Source organism: Mauremys reevesii, linkage group 2 (assembly GCF_016161935.1).
Source record: "Mauremys reevesii isolate NIE-2019 linkage group 2, ASM1616193v1, whole genome shotgun sequence".
Taxonomy (NCBI): Eukaryota; Metazoa; Chordata; order Testudines; family Geoemydidae; genus Mauremys; species Mauremys reevesii.
Genome location: NC_052624.1, coordinates 135,680,971 through 135,702,895, shown reverse-complemented (window position 1 = coordinate 135,702,895; position 21,925 = coordinate 135,680,971). Strand labels below are relative to the sequence as shown.

The window sequence follows — 21,925 nt, the reverse complement described above, 5'->3', positions numbered from 1 at the left end:
ATTTACGCACCCCCCCCACCCCCAGAAGTGAAAGGGAAAACAATCCTCTCTTGACTCTTTTACATGTCACCCTATCTTTACTGAATGCTGCAGATAGACGGGATGCTGCAGCACTCAACACCAACATCCTTGCTCCCCCCCACCATGGGTGGCTGATGGTACAATATGGCTGATATCCATCGTCATCATGCAGCCTATTGGCACATAGGGCAGTGCAAAAGGACTGGTAACCATGCCGACTAGCATCAGTGAGATCGATCAAGGGCGCCTGCTCCTAATTTTTCCTGGTAGATGGTGCAGTATGGCTGGTAACCGTCTTCATCATAGCAACAGGGGGCTGAGCTCCATCAGCCCCCACCCTTCATGTGTAAAGAAAAGATTCAATTGCCCCTGGACTAGCAGCGGGATGCTGGGCTCCTCTCCTCCACACTGCTTAATGTCCTGTCTGGACTATCATAGCAGCTGGAGGCTGCCTTCCACTCATTTCTCACTAACAAGTCACTGTGTCTTATTCCTGCATTCTGTATTACTTCTTCACACAAGTGGGGGGACAATGCTATGGTAGCCCAGGAAGGCTGGGGGAAGAACGGAATCAACAGGTGGGGTTGTTGCAGGAGCACCCCCTGTGAATAGCATACAGCTCATAATTTCTGCAGGATCTGACACAGAGCAGCTGTGCTCTCTGGTTCTATGATACAGTGGTTCTCTAGTACACTTGCCCATATTCTAGGCAGGACTGATTCTATTTTTAGATACCAAAAAGGAGGGATTGACTCAGGGAGTCATTCCCAATTTTGGCTTTTGCGCCCCTGGCTGATCTCAGCCAGGGGCACTTATGACAGCAGCAAATGGTGCAGTGCAAAAAGACTGGTAACCATGATCATCTTATTACCAATTTATGGTATGGTAGATGGTACAGTATGGCTGGTAACCATCTCTGCTGTCATGCAAAAGCAAAAGCATGCTGCTGTGTAGCGCTGCTGAATCGCCTCTGTCAGCGGCATCTAGTACACATACAGTGACAGTCACAAAAGGCAAAACAGGCTCCATGATTGCCATGCTATGGCATCTGCCAGGGCAATCCAGGGAAAAAAAGCGTGAAATGCTTGTCTGCCGTTGCTTTCCCAGAGGAAGGAGTGACTGATGACATTTACCCAGACCCACACGCGACAATGATTTTTGCCCCATCAGGCACTGGGATCTCAACCCGGAAATTCCAAGGGGCAGGGGAGGCTGCAGGAACAATGGGATAGCTACGGAATAGCTACCCACAGTGCAATGCTCCAGAAATCGACGCTAGCCTCGGACTGTGGACGCACACCACCTATTTAATGTGTTTAGTGTGGCCGCGTGCACTCGATTTTATACAATCTGTTTTGCTAAACCGGTTTATGTAAATTCGGAATAATCCCGTAGTGTAGTCGTACCCTAAAACTGAAGAGTGCTGCAGGAACCAGGGGAAGATAGGCAGAAGAAAGCCTAACACATCTGTAGGGCCCAATCCAGAAAGCATGCTCAGAACTTGCCTACCAGGCTGCTATAAAGAATCTTACACAGAACATTGGGGATGAGGAGGAGCTCCCTAATACTTTTAGCCCAGTGGTTAGAGTATTCACCTGAGATGTGGGAGACCCCTGCTTCACATCTCCCCTCTGCCTGATGGGGAAAAGAGATTTGAAGTGGGGTCTGCCACCTCTCAGCCCACAGGCTAGGGCATTCACCTATGAGATATTCTAATATGAGGCTCTTTCAGTCTCTCCTGCTGAAGCTGTTCCACTCTGGATAAATATTTTTCAAAAGTTGGAGGAGGGGAACTGGATCTCCTACCTTGCATGTGAGCGCTCTAACAACCAGGCTACAGAGTCATTTGCATGTGTGTTCTCTTTCTCGCTGACCCATTGTTGAAGCTGTTCCACTGTTGATAAATGAAAAAATATTAGATGAGGGATAGGGGGATGCAAGCATGAGAATGACGCTGTAGCCTGGTTTAGAGCATTCATCTGGGAGACCAGGATCCAGTCCCCCTGCTCCAGTGACTTTTCAAATTTATTACTCCCCTTTCAAATTCCTGCTTCCTTTTTTCAGCGGGGGGGCAAGAATTAAACCATGGGGTCTCCCACATCTCAGACAGGAATGCAGAAGCTTCCTAAAATTGTGGGGGGGGCCTCATTGGCACGTGAACCATGGCCCTGCTCTCCTGCACCACCCACTTCTTCCCAAGGCCCCACCCCTGTGCCAGGGCCGCCCGGGGGGGCAAGAGGGGCAATTTGCCCCAGGCCCCGAGCCCCACAGGGGCCCCCACCAGAGTTTTTTGGGGCCCCTGAAGCAGGGTCCTTCACTCGCTCCGGGGTGCCCGGAAAACTCTTGCGGGGCCGGGCGCAGGAGCTTCTTCCGCTCCCGGTCTTCGCCGGCGGGGGGTCCTTCCGCTCCGGGGCGGAACGACCCCCTGCTGGCGAATTACCGCCAAAGCGGGACCCGCTGCCGAAGTTCAGCTCGGTCTTCGGCGGTAATTCAGCGGTGGGGGGCCCTTCCGTTCCGGGACCCGCCGGCGAAGTGCTCTGAAGACCCGTGGTGGGGGGGCCCCCCGCTGCTGAATTACCGCCGAAGACCGAGCTGAACTTCGGCGGCGGGTCCCACTTCGGCAGTAATTCGCCAGCGGGGGGGGGGCGCCGCGGGTCTTCGGGGCACTTCGGCAGCAGGTCCCGGAATGGAAGGGCCCCCCGCCGCCGAAGACCCCAGGCTCCCGGAATCCTCTGGGCGGCCCTGCCCTGTGCAGGCTCTTCCCCTGAGGCCATGCTCCCCCCACTCACTCCTCTTCACCCTCTCCTCCCCCATCACTCGACTTTACGACCAGTAAAAAGTGGGAGGGCACAGCACTAAAAAGTGATGGGGCCATGGCCCCCTGTTCCAGCACCTCAATCTGAGGGGAGTACCCTAACCACTTGGCTAAATGTTATGAGGGAGTTCCTCCTTTCCTTCCCCCAGTTTCTTGCTAAAAGAGCACAGGGACCTAACCCCAAGGGAGTTTTTGCAGCTGAAAAACCCAAGCATTGTGAGGTGCCTCCCTGTAGCCTGGATTTAGGACCCTATGTCCAAGAGATGTGACATGTGCCCTTAAGCTTGGCATCTGCCATTGACTATTTTCGGCAAGAAGCTGTCTAGTGTAAGGGGACTGTTGTCCCCTTACTAAAACTCAGTGGGAGTGTTTTGGTTGGGTAGTTCCAAGTACCAAAAGAAAGGGGAATGGTCAATGGGAAATCAGGACCCTGAGACTGATAGTCCCCAGGAACAATGAGAAGAGGCCAATGCTCCAGGTCAGCCTGATTGACAGGGAGGGCAGGCTAATCAAGAGGCCAGGGGGGTCCCATCCTCCAGGTGAGCTGGAATGTCCTGGGTCAGACAAAGTGGGGCTGAGCAAGGAGAAAGCAGGGACCCCAAGCTGAGCTGGGGAGCAGAGCTGTGCCAGCAGGGGCAGCTCTAGGTATTTTGTTGCCTCAAGCACGGCAGGCAGGCTGCCTTCGGCGGCTTGCCTGTGGGAGGTCCCCGGTCCCACGGATTCGGCGGCAGCCTGTGGGAGGTCCGCTGAAGCCGCGGGACCAGAGGACCTTCCACAGGCATGCTGCCAAAGGCAACCTGCCTGCTGCCCTTGTGGCGACTGGCAGAGCGCCCCCCATGGCTTGCCGCCCCAGGCATGCACTTGGCGTGCTGGTGCCTGGAGCCACCCCTGTGTGCCAGCCAGAGGGGCCAGAGAAGCAGCCCAGGGAGCTGGAGGCAGAGCAGCAGCAGCGCTGAGGCAGAGTGGAGCTGGAGCAGTCCAGAGCCAGGTGTAGTAAGCAGCTGGCAAAAGCAAGGGGGACCCTGGGCAGCAGGCCCATCACAGGGAGATGCCCCCAGCTAACATGCCTGACAGGCCAGACTTGGAGGGGAATTGTAATCCTGATGGGGCAGGGGTGAAGCTGGGAAGAAGAGTCCTGCCACCTAAAGCTTGAGGGCATGTGGCCACCGCCCGAGCAAGTATCTGACCTGCAGCACAGCCAGGGCCTGAGGAGGAGGCCTGGACTTGTGAGGAACAGACTGTGAACTGCCCTTATATTCCAGAGACACTGGTTGTGATAACCCCGCTCTATGGAACAGGGACATGTGTTGTCCTTTAACCTTTCGTACTTTTTCTTTATTTTTTAAAATTGGTTGCTGTTTAATAAATTGTATTTTCTTTGAACTGTATGTAGTGATCAGAGGGTCAGGGAAGCATCCAGTGCAGAGAGAGCACCCCAGAGTGGGGACACCCTAGCCCCTTCCCCAAGTGACCATGACAAGGTTGGGGGTGGAGCACCCCCAGGAATCCTGGGCCCAGCTTTGTTGGGATTGTGAGGACTCTGTTACACAGGAGAGTGGAAGGGGAGCCCTTGAGGTCAGGCAGGCCTCTGGGTAAAGGAAGTAGGAGTGAAGACTCGGATCCTTTCTCTAGCCCATTTCACTGGGGTAGTGTATAAGCCAGGAAAGCTCCCCACAATAGCAGGACCATTTCCTCACTTACACGAGCATGCTGGCTTTTGTGAATCCCATTCTGAAGTGCCTCTCTCTCCCCATTCTTTTTATAGGGAACCTAAGTGCTGAACTCAGGCTTTATGATGCTCAGTTATTTTTACTAAGCACCTAAATTGAGGGGTGGTGATGCTCAGCATTGCAAGGCCAAAGTGTCTATATCTCTTTGTGAATCTACCCCTTACAGTGCCACCGTTTAATGTTTAGGTCAGTGGAAATAACTCAGTGGTTGGAGCATTGGCTTACTAAACCCAGGGTTGTGAGTTCAATCTGTAAGAGGGCCATTTAGGGATCTGGGGCAAAAATCTGTCTGGAGATTGGTCCTGCTTTGAGCAGAAGGTTAGACTAGATGCCCTCCTGAGGTCCCTTCCAACCCTACGATAAACCAAAATGCAATTGAAGAAGCCTCCCTTTATCAGACAGAGGAAAAAAAAAAGTTGCCTAAAAAAACAAAAAAACACAACCCATGTGGATTCTGGGTCTTATAAAAGTGTCCAAAATGAAACTTGTTAAGAGGGTGAAGACATCCGGGCTTCTGCAATTCATTGTTTTGAATGCATTTCTAACTATTTGCTACCCCTGAACTGAGAAAAATGCCTGAGCTTGAAAACATTACTCATCCAAATGCTGTCTCCTGACCTGATTTAAACAAAAAGTGCACAAATTCTAGCATAATAACTGCAAGACAAGAGAAATAAACTGGTACTTAAGATTAATGTCAACTGCTGTATGCAAATACTTTCTGACCATCTTAAGAGAACATTATTAGTATTTTAGTACACCAAGCCTTCATATATTACAGATATTAAAACTTCAACACAAAGCCCTTTCAGGATGTTTTAATGATCAATGAATGACTTAATGAACATTGAGCTGCAGGCTATTAACCCAGAGTATGACCTCTACTAGCTATGAGTTAAGGCAGTAATAGTTGGGATGTAGCTTCCAAGGAAAGTATCTGGATAAATATGTGGAGTAGTTAAATTCTCTGCTCTAGAATTTTACAGTTCCTGTTGCTGAAACCTATGCAATTATTAAAAAAAGAGAGAGGATCACCTAAAACCTTTTGCCAAAGAAATCTAGTTTTTTGCATTGACTTTAATCTCCCTTTGGTACTTAGAAGCAAAGGTGTTCTGACAGTGAGAAGAGGGGAAAAAAAATAATCAAATTTAGGATGACTTAGCAAAACAAGCCCCTTCAAGCTTTAGGGCATAAGTTGATCACTTGCAGAGCTAGGATTTGAATATGTATTTCCACTCAAATGAGCTTGATCAAGATTGAAAAATTGGACATTTTTACCCTACTTTGAAAGAGTAATTGAAGGTCACTCCCAAAGGCAGGATACTGGAGTAGCTAGACCATTGATCTGTTCTGGTATGTTGAAACCTACATTCCTATGAATGTGTCTTGGTATTGTAGACTTTTGTTCATTTATTTGTGCTGGAATCCAAACATTTTTATTAATATTGTTTTCAGTTATGTTTCTTATTTTGAATGAATCATCAAGCTTGATAAAAACCTATATATAACTGATCAGATGAACAATGAGAACAGATAAAATGGATTTTTAAAATGGAAAAATACAATGTATGTCCCAAGTTACTAGGTATGTGATAATAAATGATCTTTTCATTCAAATATCACAATGCTAGTGATTTTTGTTTTCAAATACTAGAGCCTACAAGTACGGATTAGAGTTAGCTGTACGGAAAGCATTGGAAACTTCACAAGTCCACCAAATGCATCAACTGTCCACCATGGCAAGCTGTGTACGAATCCCAGAAGAACATATCTGATAAAGATTACAAACCTCCCATCCTAATTTTTTTGCAATTTAAGTGAATATGGCCCCAGATACCAGAGGTAAAATCCTCTTTACTCTTTACCCAGTAAATCATCTCATTCCACTTCCTATAAAAAAACTTATTGAGAAACTGAAGGGAGGATTGGGGCTCTTATTACACATAAACAAAGGAAGGTCAATTTCAAAGAAGATAACATTCATAAGTACATCAAGCATTAGGAAGAAAACAGATGAACTAAAATTTAGGTTCTCTTATATTCAGATATCTTTTTTCAGATTATAATTAAAAGCTCAAGCTTATTTTTTAAACACTGCTGCACTTCTAGCAATCAACTGAAAGGAGACTTTGTAGGCTATGGAACATGCAGAATTTGAAAAGCTCACAGTCAATCACGTGTGGTTCTTGATGGCTGCCCTACTTCACCTGAAGACAGATACAGTACTCTATGCATATTCATGAACTCTAATTCAATAAGGGATAGTGATTAGTTTTTAAATACGCACGTTGTACAGATGCCATTTTTGAATGCATGACATTTTCTGCATGACATTCATCAGTAAAATAAATGCCAAGTTCCCCATCTTATTTTGAATGATGAAAAAGCTCCTTGTAATTATCTCAAGGTCTCCTAATTCTTGCAGATCCAGTTCCTTTGTAAGTATCTCATCTATTCTCTCAAGTATTGGGAGGATTATAGCATCAGGACATATAGGAAAATATACTGCAGTACATGTTAATAGAATTCCCCATTTCCCCCTCACCGCAACATGCATGAGATAGACAAGCCTGTGGTCACTATTAAAGAAACACTATTGGTTTCTAGTTCTTGTATTTCTGCATCTTATAGTCTATGACTAAATGCATGGGAAAAGCTGCTTAGGGGGCAGGAAATTTGATTTTCTTCTCCATCTTGAGAAGGTTTGGCACCTGTAGAATGATGAGAGGGTTCAACCTCATCAGCTGTATTGATGTACCCTCTTAGCCTTGGCAACAATTCTTGAATCTGTTCTGCCATTGGTGGCTTTCTTCAACAGCTGTGCAAGTGTGCCAAACTGAAGTCAGAGTTGCAATGCAGGTCTACATGAAGGTGTAACATGAGGACACAAGGAAGTGATTTTTATTTACTTGTTCTGGTAAGATATTAGCAGGAAAAACATATCAAAGAAAGTAATTGCTTAGAGACACAAGGTGGGTGGGGTGAGGTAGTTATTTTATTGGACCAACTTGTGCTTGGTGAAAGAGGCAAGCTTTGGAGGTTACACAAACCTTTTCTTCAGGTCTGAGAAAGGTATTCAGTATCACAGTTAAATACAAGGTGGAAGCAATCTGTTTCAAGCTGTGACTCTGAGTAACTTTTCCAGACCCGAATAACAGCTCTCTGTAGGTGCCAAAGCTTGCCTCTTTCACTAACCACAAGTTGGTCCAATAAAATAGATTCTCGCCCACTTTGTCTATGGGACCAACAGAGCTGCAACAACACTGCAAACAAAGTAATTGTTTATTACACTAATACCAATTGAAGAAAGAGACATTACTAATAATTTTTTTTAAAAAGCAGCTAGAAGTGGCAAGGAATCCTGTGATAAGATAGTTTACTGGAATTTTAAGACCCTTTTATGGCTCCTATACCCTAGAATCTAAGTATACTCTACATGGCTTAAATTACAAAAACAAAACATTTTCCAAGCATAAGAAGTTAATACACTTCCCTCAGCACCAAAATCATAGGACTGGACAGGACCTCAAGAGGTCATCTAGTGTAGTCCCCTGCATTCATGGCAGGACTAAGTATTATCTAGACTGTGTCGAAAGACAGAGGCAAACATTGACAGTAGACAAGTTAGTGGTAATGAATTAGTCAGTTAGGAAAAAAAAAAAGCAAACACACAACCCTTGAGAAATCTAGATTGTAGGATAATTTCTGAATTTGGCCAGAGTCAGATTTAGATGCATTCATTAGGAGGGCATTTCAGTGACAAAGGACATCTATTGAAGAGATTTTGCCTCTGCAGTATAAGACTGTAGAGAACTGGACAGTTAGCTTTCCAGGTGAACACAGTTCCTAATCCTTTCCCCAGAAATATCCAAGTAATGGGTAGCTAAGCAAAATTTCCCCAGTGCACCTAGAATCTCCAGCATCACCTACAAACTGCTTCAGTTGGCTATGTTAGCAGCATGGAAATCCCAGAGTTAAGGTTGGTCAGACAACCTTAACTCTGTCCCTTGCTGTACACATGCATTTTAGTATTTAATCCTGTGATTTTATGCAGTTCTCCACAAGACCTTTGCTTCATTCATTGTACCATGGTAACTCCAATAGACTAAATCTTACATTCTATCAGTACAAGTGAGAGTGCACTTGGACCCTCAGTGAGTTTGGATGAACATGTGCAGTATGAGACAGGGTTGTAGTGAATGAGGTGGGCATCCCCTGGATTTCTGCCTCAATCAGTGTGCAGTTTGGAAGATCTGGAATGAATGAAGAAAGTTCATTCATTGAACAGTGAGGATAAAAAAAATTAACAGTTTCCTCATTCATTAAGTATCAACCAACCAGTGTGCTGAGTGAGGTAGGAGTAGTGTGGAAAAATCTAGCTTAAAATCATGTAATTAGAGTTGATATAAAAATGCATGCACTAAAGGGAGCAGAGTTAGAGTTGTGTGACATTTCCTAAGTTTAACTGATTCATTGTGAATTCTGGGGGGAAAAAAGAAAACTTTTAACAGTTATCTGCATTGAATTATATATTGGAATCCAACAGAAATCAGATGAACATACCTTGTTAAGATGACTAGCAATAACCCAGTGGATATGAATCTGGAAAAAATATAGTCTTTTGCACATGAAGATGAATTAGCACTGTGTCCACAAGAAAGAACTATAAAGTTTTTCAAGTTACATTTTTATATGCTGTACTAAATGATTTGGAGAATATATAGCTATAGCTCTACCTTTATCAGTTATTGCTTGGCATCTATTGAAAGCAGAAACTGACAGCCTATGAATGGGCTTTTGGTTCATTCATTTCTCTTTTTCTGACTCACTCAATATTATGGCATCTCTTAGTTCCATGATACAAGTTACAAACTGCTAATAAAAATTGTATGTGTTTAGTTTGCCTCAAATAATCACTTGCCTGGATATTAACAGTTCAAACTTCAGAGTCTACATGTACTATTGAATGCATGCAGTTCCCTGTATGCATGTGCCAGTTGAGGACTTGCATGCACACAATAGGATTTTGGTAATATTGGGTGTAAATCTAGAAAAATTAACTAATTTCAGTGAAGTTGCTCCTGATTTATATTGTAACAGAGCAGATTTTGGCTCACAGAATAGCCTTTCTTGGAGGTACTTAAACTCTAAATATCCTGTAGTTCAATACTTGTTTTGGGGGATAGTTACAACAACATCCCTGTCATGTTTTTACTCTTATGTTGCTGCTATGTATTCAGTCTTAGCTCCTGCTTAACAGCTTTTGTCTGGAGGTTGATTTAATTAAAAATTTCATGCATAAGAACTACTGGTAAATAAAAGAACCTCAAGGAATGCTAGGTGATATTTTTCCAATGATTTGAAGATAGTATATAAATCCCTTTTTTTAAATTCCATCTGAAACCTTACTTTTAGGACCAGATTCTCCAGTACCTTCTGGTTGCTTTATATCACCCTGGAGCAGCACAGAGCAGCCAGAACATACTAGCTAGATTCCTCAAGCTTCTGATCACCATATTCTCCCTCCTACCCGCAAACAACCGCCTACATTACCATCTCTCTTGCCTCCTCCCCACCCCCACATTCCCCTGCATCAGGGAAAACAGAAGCCTCCAGTGTGATCAGGAGGTGAGACACTCAGACCCCTTGATAATAATGGGAGATGGCAGCCATATTGAAAGAGCGCAATTCCTCATAGAATTCAAAAGCATCAGCTACTTTTGATTGTATAATAATGAGAAGCCTAGAGTATAATTTTTCAGAGAACTTAGCACTTTATATGTTCAGTGCAGAGCCCCTATTGACCTCTATTGCAAGTGCTCAGCGCTCCTGCAAATCAGACCTCATGTGTCTCAACCTGGGTGCCCAGACAGTGAGCAACACGTAGTGGCCACTTGTGAAAATTTTGTTTGATGAGACTTGACCAGAATCATAAAGGCAGCATCAAATTCTTTCCAGTGGCAACTAACCAAATGTAGGCACATTTTTACAGGGACAGCAAAAAGCACATCCAACATCAGCATGATCTCTCTATCAAATTTCAAGTCCCTGCTCCAAATATTGGCAGTACTAGAGCATTTCAACAAAATTGCTGTACCAATTTGTTTAACATGGACAAACTATTTTTTCCCCCTTAAGCTCCTTCTTGGAAATGGCTGAACTGTTTTAAATGAAACTTCCTAAAGAATTCAGCATTAGGCACACACCTGACATGGAAAGTGCCAGCCAAAACAGTTACATTTAGCAAACTGAAAGCAGGCTCTTACAATGGAAGCCATCAGGCAACCTTAGTTATAGAAGTCATTACCTGCACTGCATATAATTATCTTAAAATAAACCACATGTACTAGCAAGCAGACAAATTGAATCATTTTTCCAGTCAGATAACTGATCACCACATTTTCTGATCAAATCAGTGGCACAGTTTGTGAAAGTCTCTTTTCAGATATCAGTTCTGTAAATGGACACAAGTCTTACCCCAAAACCCAATTTTCTTGAATTATATGTCTTTATCTGTACTTTGTAGAAAGCAATGAAGGATAATGGGTCAAACTCTGCCTTCAGAGCTGCACTGTCATTCTCTGAGTTTTATAGTAAGGATCCAGAAAGAAGAAAGAGTAGAGAAGAAAAAGTTATAGCTATTTCCATCAGCAATAGCTACGAGATGGATAAAATGGTAATGTAAAACACCATAGGTTACACTGATCCATCCAAGCTCCTAGGTTCACAACAATCCACCTGGTCCCAATAGGAGCATACTGCAGAATCTAGCTGCTCCCTGGAGCCACTCCTTGGAGCCTTCTCACTTCCAAAACAGCTATAATAATCATACACATTTAGGGCCTAATCCTACCCGGTGGTCCAGCCCCTTGGAGTAGATGGCTCTATCTGATATGCATTTTAAAACAGCCCTCCACTAGAATGCACAACCTCCAGGACAGAGATTATTTCTTTGTGTTTATATGATGCCCAGCACAATTTTACCTCATCAGCAGATGTGCCCATAACTAGTCCAAGTCTTTCTCTACTGGTTGGGTAATATTCCCCTCCAGTCAAACTAAGGATCTTCTTCACAAGTAGTTCTTCAGCCCTTGTTTGCTAGAATGCCCACCTACCCCCTCAACCAAGATTCAGCACCAAGATGTAGGTGAGTCCATACCCTTACCCCACTATGCATTCCAGTCCACTGGCCTTAACTACAGAAGCAGCCCTCTGCTTCTGCTACAAACAGGACTGCCCAGAGGATTCAGGGGGCCTGGGACAAAGCAATTTCAGGGGCCTCTTCCATTAAAAAAAAAAGTTGCAAAACTATAGAATATTATATTCTCGTGGGGGCCCCTATGGGGCCTGGGGCAAATTGCCCCATTTGCCCCCTCCCCCTGGGCAGCCCTGGCTACAAAAAGCTATATTTTCCCTACAAGACTACTTCCCTATGCTGGTTGGCAGACCTGCATTTACACCACCCTATCTGACTGCAGGCTTCTCCAGCTGAGAGCAATTACAGTAAACAAAACTAAAGTAACACTTATCTGAGATCTCAGTTCAGCAATTTACTTTTCTGACTTGATTGTAGTAACCTTGTTCTCAACATACAGGCCCCTGCTTTTCTCAGTTCTGCTTTTTCAGACTGAGACAAGCAGGAACAGAACATTTCCTTCTTTCCCCTTAACATGAGTAAAAGCTGCTTCCTCTCTGGCTTAAGTAACTGCCTGAGTCCAGGTGGAAATTCTTTCCATAATTGGCAAGCAGGGTCGGGCAGGCCAGGCTCTCTGCCTGGCTCCCTTTCTAGGGAATTAACTCCTTCCCTGCTTAATCCGGTTTGGGGTATGATCATCCCACCACAGGCTTCTGTGAATCTATCACAGGGAACCTGATTTTGGCCTGGTTTTAATTGCTGTGTAGATGTGCCCATAGAGAGGTTTAAAACTCTGCTGCTGCATGTTAAGAGGACGGTTCTTTAGCTGAAATTGCAGAGACTCATGTTTTTGCTTCTACAGATCAAGGCATTCAGTCCCCACCACAGACAACTGAAATGGTGTTGGTGGTGTATTTGGCTATGACATCTTTAACCACTAGACCACACTCTGCCCCCAAAGCCAGGAATGAAAACCAAGAATCTTGATGCCCAGCATTCCACTGCTGTTACATAAATAGGAGTATAACCCACCAGCAATGGGGATGTTTTGTCTCCTTTTGTGGGCTGGTCCATGTACGCCTGGTCTACACTGGCAGCAGTGTAGGGTATGTGGAGCTACATGCCAAAGTGAAAAGCAGGCTGTGTCCACATTGTGGTGGGTAACTACATGCAGCAGTGTAGGGCTCTGGCAGGTGGGAGGCACCCAGGAAGACTCCAGCAGCAGGGAGCTTCCAGCATAGGCGACAACTCTATGGGTGCTCTGGGGCTGGAGCACACACAGGGAAAAATTAGCGGGTACTCTGCACCGACCAGCAGCCAAGCTCCCCCTACTCTGCACCCCGGCCCCACCTCTTCCCCACCTTCTCCCTTGAGCATGCTGCATCCCCGCTCCTCCAGCTACCTGCCAGTGCTTCCTGCCGCCTAACAGATATTTGGCGGTGCTTTGGACTTTCCGGCAGGGAGGGAGAGGAATGAGGACGCGGTGCACTCAGGGGAGAAGGCAGAGAAGAGGTGGGACAGGGCAGAGACTTGGGGGAAGGGAGTGAAATGGGGGCGGGGTGAGGGCGGTGCAGGGGCAAGAAGAGGTGGTGAAGGGGTGAGGCCAGGGGCAGGGTCGAGCACCCACTGGGCAAAGGGGAAGTCAGCACCTATGGCTTCCAGAGCCTTTCCCCCCTGCCTCCCCCTGCCAGAGCCTTTCAGTGTGGTGGGAAAAGGCTCCAGAAATGAGACACTAGTGTAGACATGAGAGGCACTACTTGGGCATATAGGGTATGTATCCTAGTGTGTGTATATTTTACTTGCCTAAGTAGTGCCTGTCTACACTGCTATTTATGCCCTGCTAGTTGGGTGTGCAGTGTCTGTACTCTACATGTCATAAGTGTAGCCATACGTATAGAGAACAACATACTCTTTCCCACACCACAGTACTCCTATAGCTCAAGTAGACAAGGCATGTGCTGTGGATTCTAACCCTGCTGATGACGCTTGTGGTGTGTGTGTGTGTGTGTGTGTGTAAGTGAGGGTAAGAGCTCTGGAATAATTGAAGGAACAGTTTTGTGTTGCAAAACATATTTAAAAATTAATTTAGATGTTCTAATATTTACTTTACTACTGTATTTTTATTATTGGTTAATGGGAGCTGTCTCTTTAAGAATAAGTGGTGGCAGATTTACAGGGTGTTTGGGACTATGAGCTGTGTATGGGAGGTTTTGTCTGTGTGCCCAGTGAGTAAAAGACTCTGCTGGTGTCAAATCCAAGAAGCTCAAAACTTGAGCTGATGTTATCTTTCTAGAAGCAATCCCCATTCTCATAGGTATAACATAAATGCTTATGGGGGCCTCCACCATTGCTAATGAGTTATGAAGTCTTTCACTTCTAGTTCACTTGTGTGACTCCTGCCCAACTTAGAAGGGATAAAAACTGTTCTCATTTAATGAATATTTGTTAGTCCCGATCTGAGATGCGTTTGAGTCCAATTCCTACATCACAAATGTATCTGTATGCTTTGTACTAGTTAACAATAATAAGGCCTGGTCTACACTAGGACTTTAATTCGAATTTAGCAGCGTTAATTCGAACTAACCGCTCAACCGTCCACACCAGGAAGCCATTTAATTCGAACTAGAGGGCTCTTTAGTTCGAATTTGGTACTCCACCCCGGCAGGTGGAGTAACGCTAAATTCGACATGGCTAGCTCGAATTAGGCTAGGTGTGGATGCAAATCGAACTTAGTAGCTCCGGGAGCTATCCCACACTGCACCACTCTGTTGACGCTCTGGACAGCAGTCCGAGCTTGGATTCTCTGGCCAGCCACACAGGAAATGACCCGGGAAAATTTGAATTCATTTTCCTGTCTGGGCACTTTGAATCTGACGTCCTGGTTGGACATCGGGGCGAGCTCCGCAGCACCTGCAACGATGCAGAGCTCTCCAGCAGAGGAGTCCGGGCAATCCCAGAATAGAAAGAGGGCCCCAGCATGGACTGACCGGGAAGTCATGGATCTGATCTCTGTGTGGGGCGAGGAGTCTGTGCTCTCGGAGCTGCGCTCCAGCAAGCGGAATGCAAAGACCTTCGAGAAGCTCTCGAAAGCCATGAAAGACAAAGGATACAGCCGGGATGCGATGCAGCGCCGCGTGAAAGTCAAGGACCTAAGACAAGGGTATCAAAAAGTCAGAGTGGCAAACGGACGCTCCGGAGCCAAGCCCCAGACATGCCGCTTCTACGAGGCACTGCATGCCATTCTAGGTGGGTCTGCCACCACTGCCCCACCAGTGACGGTGGACTCCGAGGACGGAATAGTGTACCGGGACAGTTCCTCCTCGATGTTCGGCGATGGGGAAGATGAGGAATGGTCTTTGGAGGACGGCGCAGGCGACAGCGAACCCACTCCCGCTTTCCCTGACAGCCAGGATCTCTTCATCACCCTCACAGAGATCCCCTACCAACCGTCCCCGCCCGTTAACCCGGACTCAGAATCAGGAGAAGGATCAGGCGGTAAGTGCTACAAACAGGGAAACATTTATTTTTTAAGAAACAGGTATATAAAAAATAGAAATACTATATAAAAATTTAAATCTCAAACTATACAAAAAGTAGGTCAACACATATAGGAATAGAGCAATAATCCTCTTGGGACAGTTCAAAAAAGCTCTCAGAGAGCAGCTCGAAAAGCCTCAGCAGGAGGTTCCTGGGGAGAGGTGCCTTATTGGGTGCTCCGTGGAAGCACACTCTTCAGCGCCAGGCCATCCTAATATAAAGGGGGATCATCGCCTCGACAAGCATGGCAGCATATGGTCCTGGTCTGTGCAGGGCTTCTCTTAGCATCCGCTCTCTCTGACTCCGAGTGACACGCCTCAGGGTAATGTCGTTCTGGAAGTGCTGCATCTAATTAGGGGAATTAGTGTACTGTTACTATTGTGAATGGTAGACTTTTACTTTGCATAAGAATGACCCTCGCTTAACAGCCACGTGTTGGAGGCCACAGAGGAAAAGCATACAGTGATCTTTCCCGTGCACTGCCGGGAGGGGCTGGAAAAGGCTCAGACTTTATGCTTTCCAGATTGCCTTTAGTGGGAGGGCACAGCTATCGATTAACTGTTAAGCAGACTCTACTGTAAGGCTTACCAGGACTGGCTGCTAGACGGATTCAGCTGTCCCTCCCCGCTTGGCTTCTCTCCTGTGCAAGACCGCAACCACGGAAAGCGTATTCCGAAATCTCGAACTTGGCCTGAGATCTCGTGAGACTAGGTGCCCTGTATGGTCTTGTTCACAGAAACTGACTAGACTGTGTTCACTGTTCGCAAACATGTATCTGTTCAAGGAAATCACTTACTTTTCCCCATCACACAGCTTCGGCTCTTTCCCGGACTGCCCCGTCATCCACCTCGCAGAGGCTGGCTAACATTAGGCGGCAAAAGAAAAAGACTAGGGATGACATGTTCGCGGAACTGATGGCCTGCTCCACAGCCGAGGCGGCAGAGCAGAGACAGTGGAGGGAGACCCTGTGTCAGCAGCATCGCACACACATCGAACGGGAGGATAGGTGGTGGCAGGAAGACCAGCAGGCGACTCAAACGCTGCTTGGTCTAATGAGGGAGCAAACGGACACGCTCCGGCACCTTGTAGATGTTCTGCAGGACCGCAGGCAGGAGGAGAGAGCCCCCCTGCACTGCATCTGCAACCGCCCTCCAACGCCAAGAAGTCCTGCCCCCCCCTCACCCAAAGTTACAAGAAGGAGGGGCAGTAGGGGCCATGAGAACTGTCACTGCACCGCAGCAGAGCGCTAATGTACAAGACACCTCTCGCGCTCTAAATTTGTAGAAGTTCTTCCCTTATAGGATCACCCAGTCCCAAATCCAAGTTTCAACCCCCCACTGTGTATAACATTATTAAAAGCGGTTTGCTGTTACTCTCTGTTTCCATCACGTTTCTCGTGTTAGAAGACTTTGTGTGTAGGGGGGGGATTTTTAATTGCAGTGCATAGCCCACATTACCAGGGTATAGACTTGGGGGCAGGGTCAACTGCAGGGCACACACAGACTGCAGTCACTAGGCACCAGGGTCAGTCTGTGTGGTGTATGCTGCGCCGGGTCATTCGTTGATGTGTATGGTTGTCCAGGGTCCTGGCGCCTGCCATCCCCGAATGTAAAGGCAGGCTTCCCTTACCATGCACTTCGACCGTAGCCACGAGCCTCTCCGCTGCCCTGAGCCCCAAAAAGAGCCCTCATCCAGGGACAGATACTCACCCTTCCCCCACACCCCTCACCCCTTCCAACGCCCAAACCCATCATGCAAACCCCTATCCAAAGACGGCACCCCTCGCCCCTTCCTGCAAACCCACCCATTCCTGCAAACCCACCCCTACATGCACAATCACTGTAAACCGTCCCCCACCCCACAGACCTATGTAGGAGCAGGAGGCTGTCCGTCCTGTATTGGACAAGCGGTCTGTACATCAGTGCACACCAAACCCAGCACAGTATGCTTCCATGTTTCAAACCAGGAACAGAAATGCAAAGTCAACGAAAGATTTATTATTAATTACTGTTACATTTCATTAGTTTTAAAACGTGCTTTGGAAGTGGGGGAAACTTGGAGAACCGGGTTTGTGAGCTCAGATCTAACTCGACACATACAGACACAGGCCCATGATCAGGCTCTCTTAAAATCAAGTGGACAGTCACAGGTTACCTTGCTCTGCGAGGAAACTAGCTTTCAAAGCCTCCCGGATGCACAGCGCTTCCCACTGGGATATTCTCTCGGAACGGGTGTCTGGCTGATCGTAAACAGCAGACAGGCGATTTGCCTCAACCTCCCATCCGGCCAAAAAGGTCTCGCCTTTGCTCTCACACAGATTGTGGAGCACACAGCAAGCAGCAATAACTACGGGGATATTCTTTTCGCTGATGTCCGAGCGAGTCAGTAAGCTCCGCCATCTCCCCTTGAGACGTCCGAAAGCACACTCCACGACCATTCTGCACTTGCTCAGCCGGTAGTTGAAGAGTTCCTTCTCACTGTCCAAGGCGCCTGTATAGGGCTTCATGAGCCAGGGCATTAGCGGGTAGGCCGGGTCCCCGAGGATCACTGTAGGCATCTGCACATCCCCAACCGTTATTTTGTGGTCCGGGAAGAAAGTACCTGCCTGGAGGCGTTTGAAGAGACCAGAGTTCCTGAACACACGTGCATCATGAACCTTGCCCGCCCACCCGACGAAGATGTTGGTAAAGCGTCCCCTATGGTCCACCACTGCTTGCAGCACCATTGAAAAGTAGCCCTTTCGGTTAATGTACTCGCTGGCCTGGTGGGCTGGTGCCAGGATAGGGATGTGAGTCCCATCTATAGCCCCACCGCAGTTTGGGAATCCCATCGCGGCGAAGCCATCTATGATGACCTGGACGTTTCCGAGAGTCACTACCTTTGAGAGCAGTTGCTCAACGATTGCTTGGGCTACTTGAATCACAGCAACCCCCACGGTAGATTTGCCCACGCCAAAGTGGTTCGCTACTGACCGGTAGCTGTCTGGCGTGGCAAGTTTCCAGAGGGCTATGGCCACTCGCTTCTGCACACTCAGGGCTGCTCGCATCCGTGTGTCCTGGCGCTTCAGGGCAGGGGCCAGCAAGTCACAGAGTTCAAGGAAAGTGCCCTTACGCATCCTGTAGTTTCGCAGCCACTCTGTTTCATCCCAGACCTGCAGCACTATGCGGTCCCACCAGTCTGTGCTTGTTTCCCGGGCCCAGAATCGCCGTTCCACACCATGAACTTGACCCATTGCCACCATGATCTCCACGGCGCGGCGTACCCTGCTTTGTGAGAGGCCTGCGCCACTCTCCTCACCGTGCTGCCGGAGCCTCCTCGCCCGATTTCTCAGCATCTGACTGTGGAAGAGGTGGACGATAAGGTGCGAGGAGTTGACAACGGCCATAAGTGCAGCGATGATCGCAGCGGGCTCCATGCTCGCAGTGCTGTGGCGTCCGCGCTGTAACCGACCAGAGAAGGGCGCGATCAGATTTCCCGCCGGCGCTTTCAGGGAGGGAGGGCGTGATTGACGGTTCAATGACGACAGTATCCCAAAACCTCCCTCGACACATTTTTTCCCCCAGCAGGCATTGCGAGCTCTACCCAGCATTCCAATGGGCAGCGGGGACTGCGGGAACTGTGGGATAGCTTCCCACAGTGCAACGCTTCGAAAGTCGACGCCGGCCCCATTAATGTGGACTCCAAAGTTCGAATTAGTGTATTTAGTATGGATACACAAATTCGACTTCATAAGGTCGAATCCACAAATTCGACTTAAGTAGATTCGAAATAGTCCTGTAGTGTAGACAAGGCCTAAGTTTCAATTTGTTAGTTGCTCGCAGAAGAGACTTTTTTTACTGTAAACAAAAAAAAGTGCTCACCTGTCTGATATTGAAAAAAAAAATCAGTTTGGCCTTGCACAATTGTTTTTTGATTCTTATATATGGCATATGGCAGGGAAGCAAACTGACATTCTGTCATTTCTGTTTCAATAAACTGAACTCAAATATGCTTCCATTTAAGATCACCATGATAGCTGAGCCACTTCTGACAGAAATTACGGAACTAAATTTGTTTGAAAACAATGACTATTTAATTCATGAAACTGTTAAGATTTTTTTTAAATAAAATACTGAAACAGGCAAACTCTGTAAACAATCTGGTTGAAGAGCAAAAAGGTTAAAAATATCTTTGCTCTGAAGAAAAGTTTATCTATCATAGGTGAATGTCTTGAAAATAAGCTAGCTATTCTGAAAAGCTGTATTCTTGCAAATAAGGCTGGATTCTCAATTATTTAAAAAAAAATTAAGAGCTGCATTATAATAATACTTTAAACTTTTATAGCACATTCCATGGAAGGATCTGAAAGCACTTTGACCTCTTTACAATCATGTGAAGTAGGAAAAAATTATTATCCCCATTTCACAGATGAGGAAACTAAGGCAAAAAGAAGTTAGGTGAACTGCCCAAGGTCACACAAGAAGTTTGTAACAGAACAGGGAATGGAATTCAGGTTTCCTGACTCCCAGTCCTATGCCTTAACAACACCATCCTCCTCCATTACAGGGAATTAAAATATGAATCCAGTGTATAAGGCATAATCCAGGGCCCAGCATCCAGCTCAAGCAGCTGGACAGAGTACTAGGCAGATGTGAGATGTGGTGTAATCTTGAAGTTTAAATATTCCCAATTAATAAAGATAAGGATGAAATGAACTAAACTTAGTTTTCTGGTTTGAGCTGCTAGGTTGGTTACAGAAAGACAATTTAATTCAGTGGAAGACCCTGGATATCACTTTGAATGATAGAATTAAACCGTATTTAAGAGAAAAATGATTGGTTAAGCAAAGAGGCATAGAATTACCATTTATGCAGTTGTACTCACATTCAGAAATTGAATGGTGTATCAATGGGTGATCAGTCCACTGAAAACAGAATGAAGTATAGCTTTATAATCCTGTAACTAGGGCTGTCAAGCAATTACAAAAATTAATCACGATTAATCATACTGTTAAACAATAATAGAATACCATTTATTTAAATATTTTTGGATGTTTTCTACATTTTCAAATATATTGATTTCAGTTACAATACAGAATACAAAGTGCACAGTGATCACTTTATATTTATTTTTGATTACAAGTATTTGCACTGTAAAAAACAAAAGAAATAGTATTTTTCAGTTCACCTAATACAAGTACTGCTGTGCAATCTCTTTATCATGAAAGTTGAACTTACAAATGTAGAATTATGTACAAAAAATCTGCATTCAAAAATTAAACAATGTAAAATTTTAGAGCCTGCAAGTCCACTCAGTCCAAAATTCTCAAAAACATTAATTAAAAATCCTGCTAAAACCAATTATAACCAAAACAACCACAACATAACCCTAGGTCACGTCCTTGCTAACTTGTTTTCTCATCTTACTGTCCCCAACTTTTACTTACGCTAAAAAGCTCCATTTCCCATACTCCTCTATACTTAGGCTAACTTCAGCTAAAACCTATTTTCTATTTACCCTTTAATATATTTCTACTTAACATAACCAAACAACCCTCCTATAAACTACAGTGGTGATGGGAAACATCCACGCCCCAAGCAGCAGAGCAGCTGCTCCATGAGTTAAAGCAGGCTCCAATGTCTGCTTCAGACTCCATGGGCCATTACACATCCCCTCTGTAAGGGAAGAAAGGACAAGAGGCCCCATGCAATAGCAAATCCTCCAGTCATATCCCAATCAATAATTCAGGCTACCCATATTCCACTTGTTCCTGCCCTGTGTGCTGCTACATAGGACACTTGCCCAGAGAGGGTCACTCTGCATTCAGTTCTCTGCCCTTGCACAGCAGAAGAACATTAGTTCTCTGGAGCTGCAGAGAAGCAGGCTATTTGCCCCAAAAGCACAAACACTGAGAAACAGGCCTGATCCTGTAAAAACCTCTGTGTGCATTGACATACATAGAATTTGCAGGACCAAGCTCTATATCTAGCTGCTGCTATTAAAGCTGTACAAAAAGGGCTCATTTCAGAGACTTCATTCATTCTTTTCTCGGCAGAAATTTTATTGATAACAACACAGGGAGGCCTTCTTAAATGCCAGTTTTTAGGTGGACATAATCTTTGGGTTGCATGGTTCTTCTCTTCCTTTGCCTGGCTCTGCTTTAAAATGGAGCCCTGCTGTATCTTTGGGTTGTCATCTTGTGAAGACTACTTCAGTTATTGTACTAGTCTGCATTAGGCTGTTGGGTGAGTCACAAAGCATCCTTGACATGTCCTATTGATTATGAATTGAGGTTTATAAAACCACTAAAAAGAGCATCTATCATGTAAAATTGACCCTTTTTCACAGCCTCATGGGAGTCTTGGGTGGTCACAGAATCCCTGGATATGCAAGACTTTACTCACTCTTAGAATCAGGACCAACCTTTTGGCTGCTAGTTCGTAAGTGCTAGTGCAGTTTTAGAGCTCCATCAGCTGTGGATTCAATAAGGGGCGGATAGGGCCCTAAATATGTATTTCCAAGACAGTGAGAAGCGCAACTAAGAATTAAAGGTTTTATAACACAGTAGTTTTCTACAGTACAGAACATATTAATTGGTTGACATAACCATAAAAGCTTTCCTTGCAGGATGTGTATGTGTTCATAACAGAAAACAGTAACATTGTATGAATAAGCAAATGATATACAATCACGAGCACTGCAATTAAC

The 21,925-nt window shown here is 45.7% G+C and overlaps 1 long non-coding RNA gene across 2 annotated transcripts in view; it reads right to left on the bottom strand.

Annotated features, from left to right (window-relative positions):
* Window positions 1-21,925, bottom strand: part of LOC120396651 — a 47,792-nt gene that overhangs the window by 17,805 nt on the left and 8,062 nt on the right. Inside the window, exons 3-4 of one of the 2 annotated variants that reach the window (XR_005593279.1) lie at window positions 20,102-20,141; window positions 1,828-1,915 (exon numbers count right to left, since the gene is read on the bottom strand). This is a non-coding gene — a long non-coding RNA (uncharacterized LOC120396651). The remainder of the gene's footprint in view (window positions 1-1,827; window positions 1,916-20,101; window positions 20,142-21,925) is intronic. The other variant, XR_005593278.1, reaches the window with a different exon arrangement.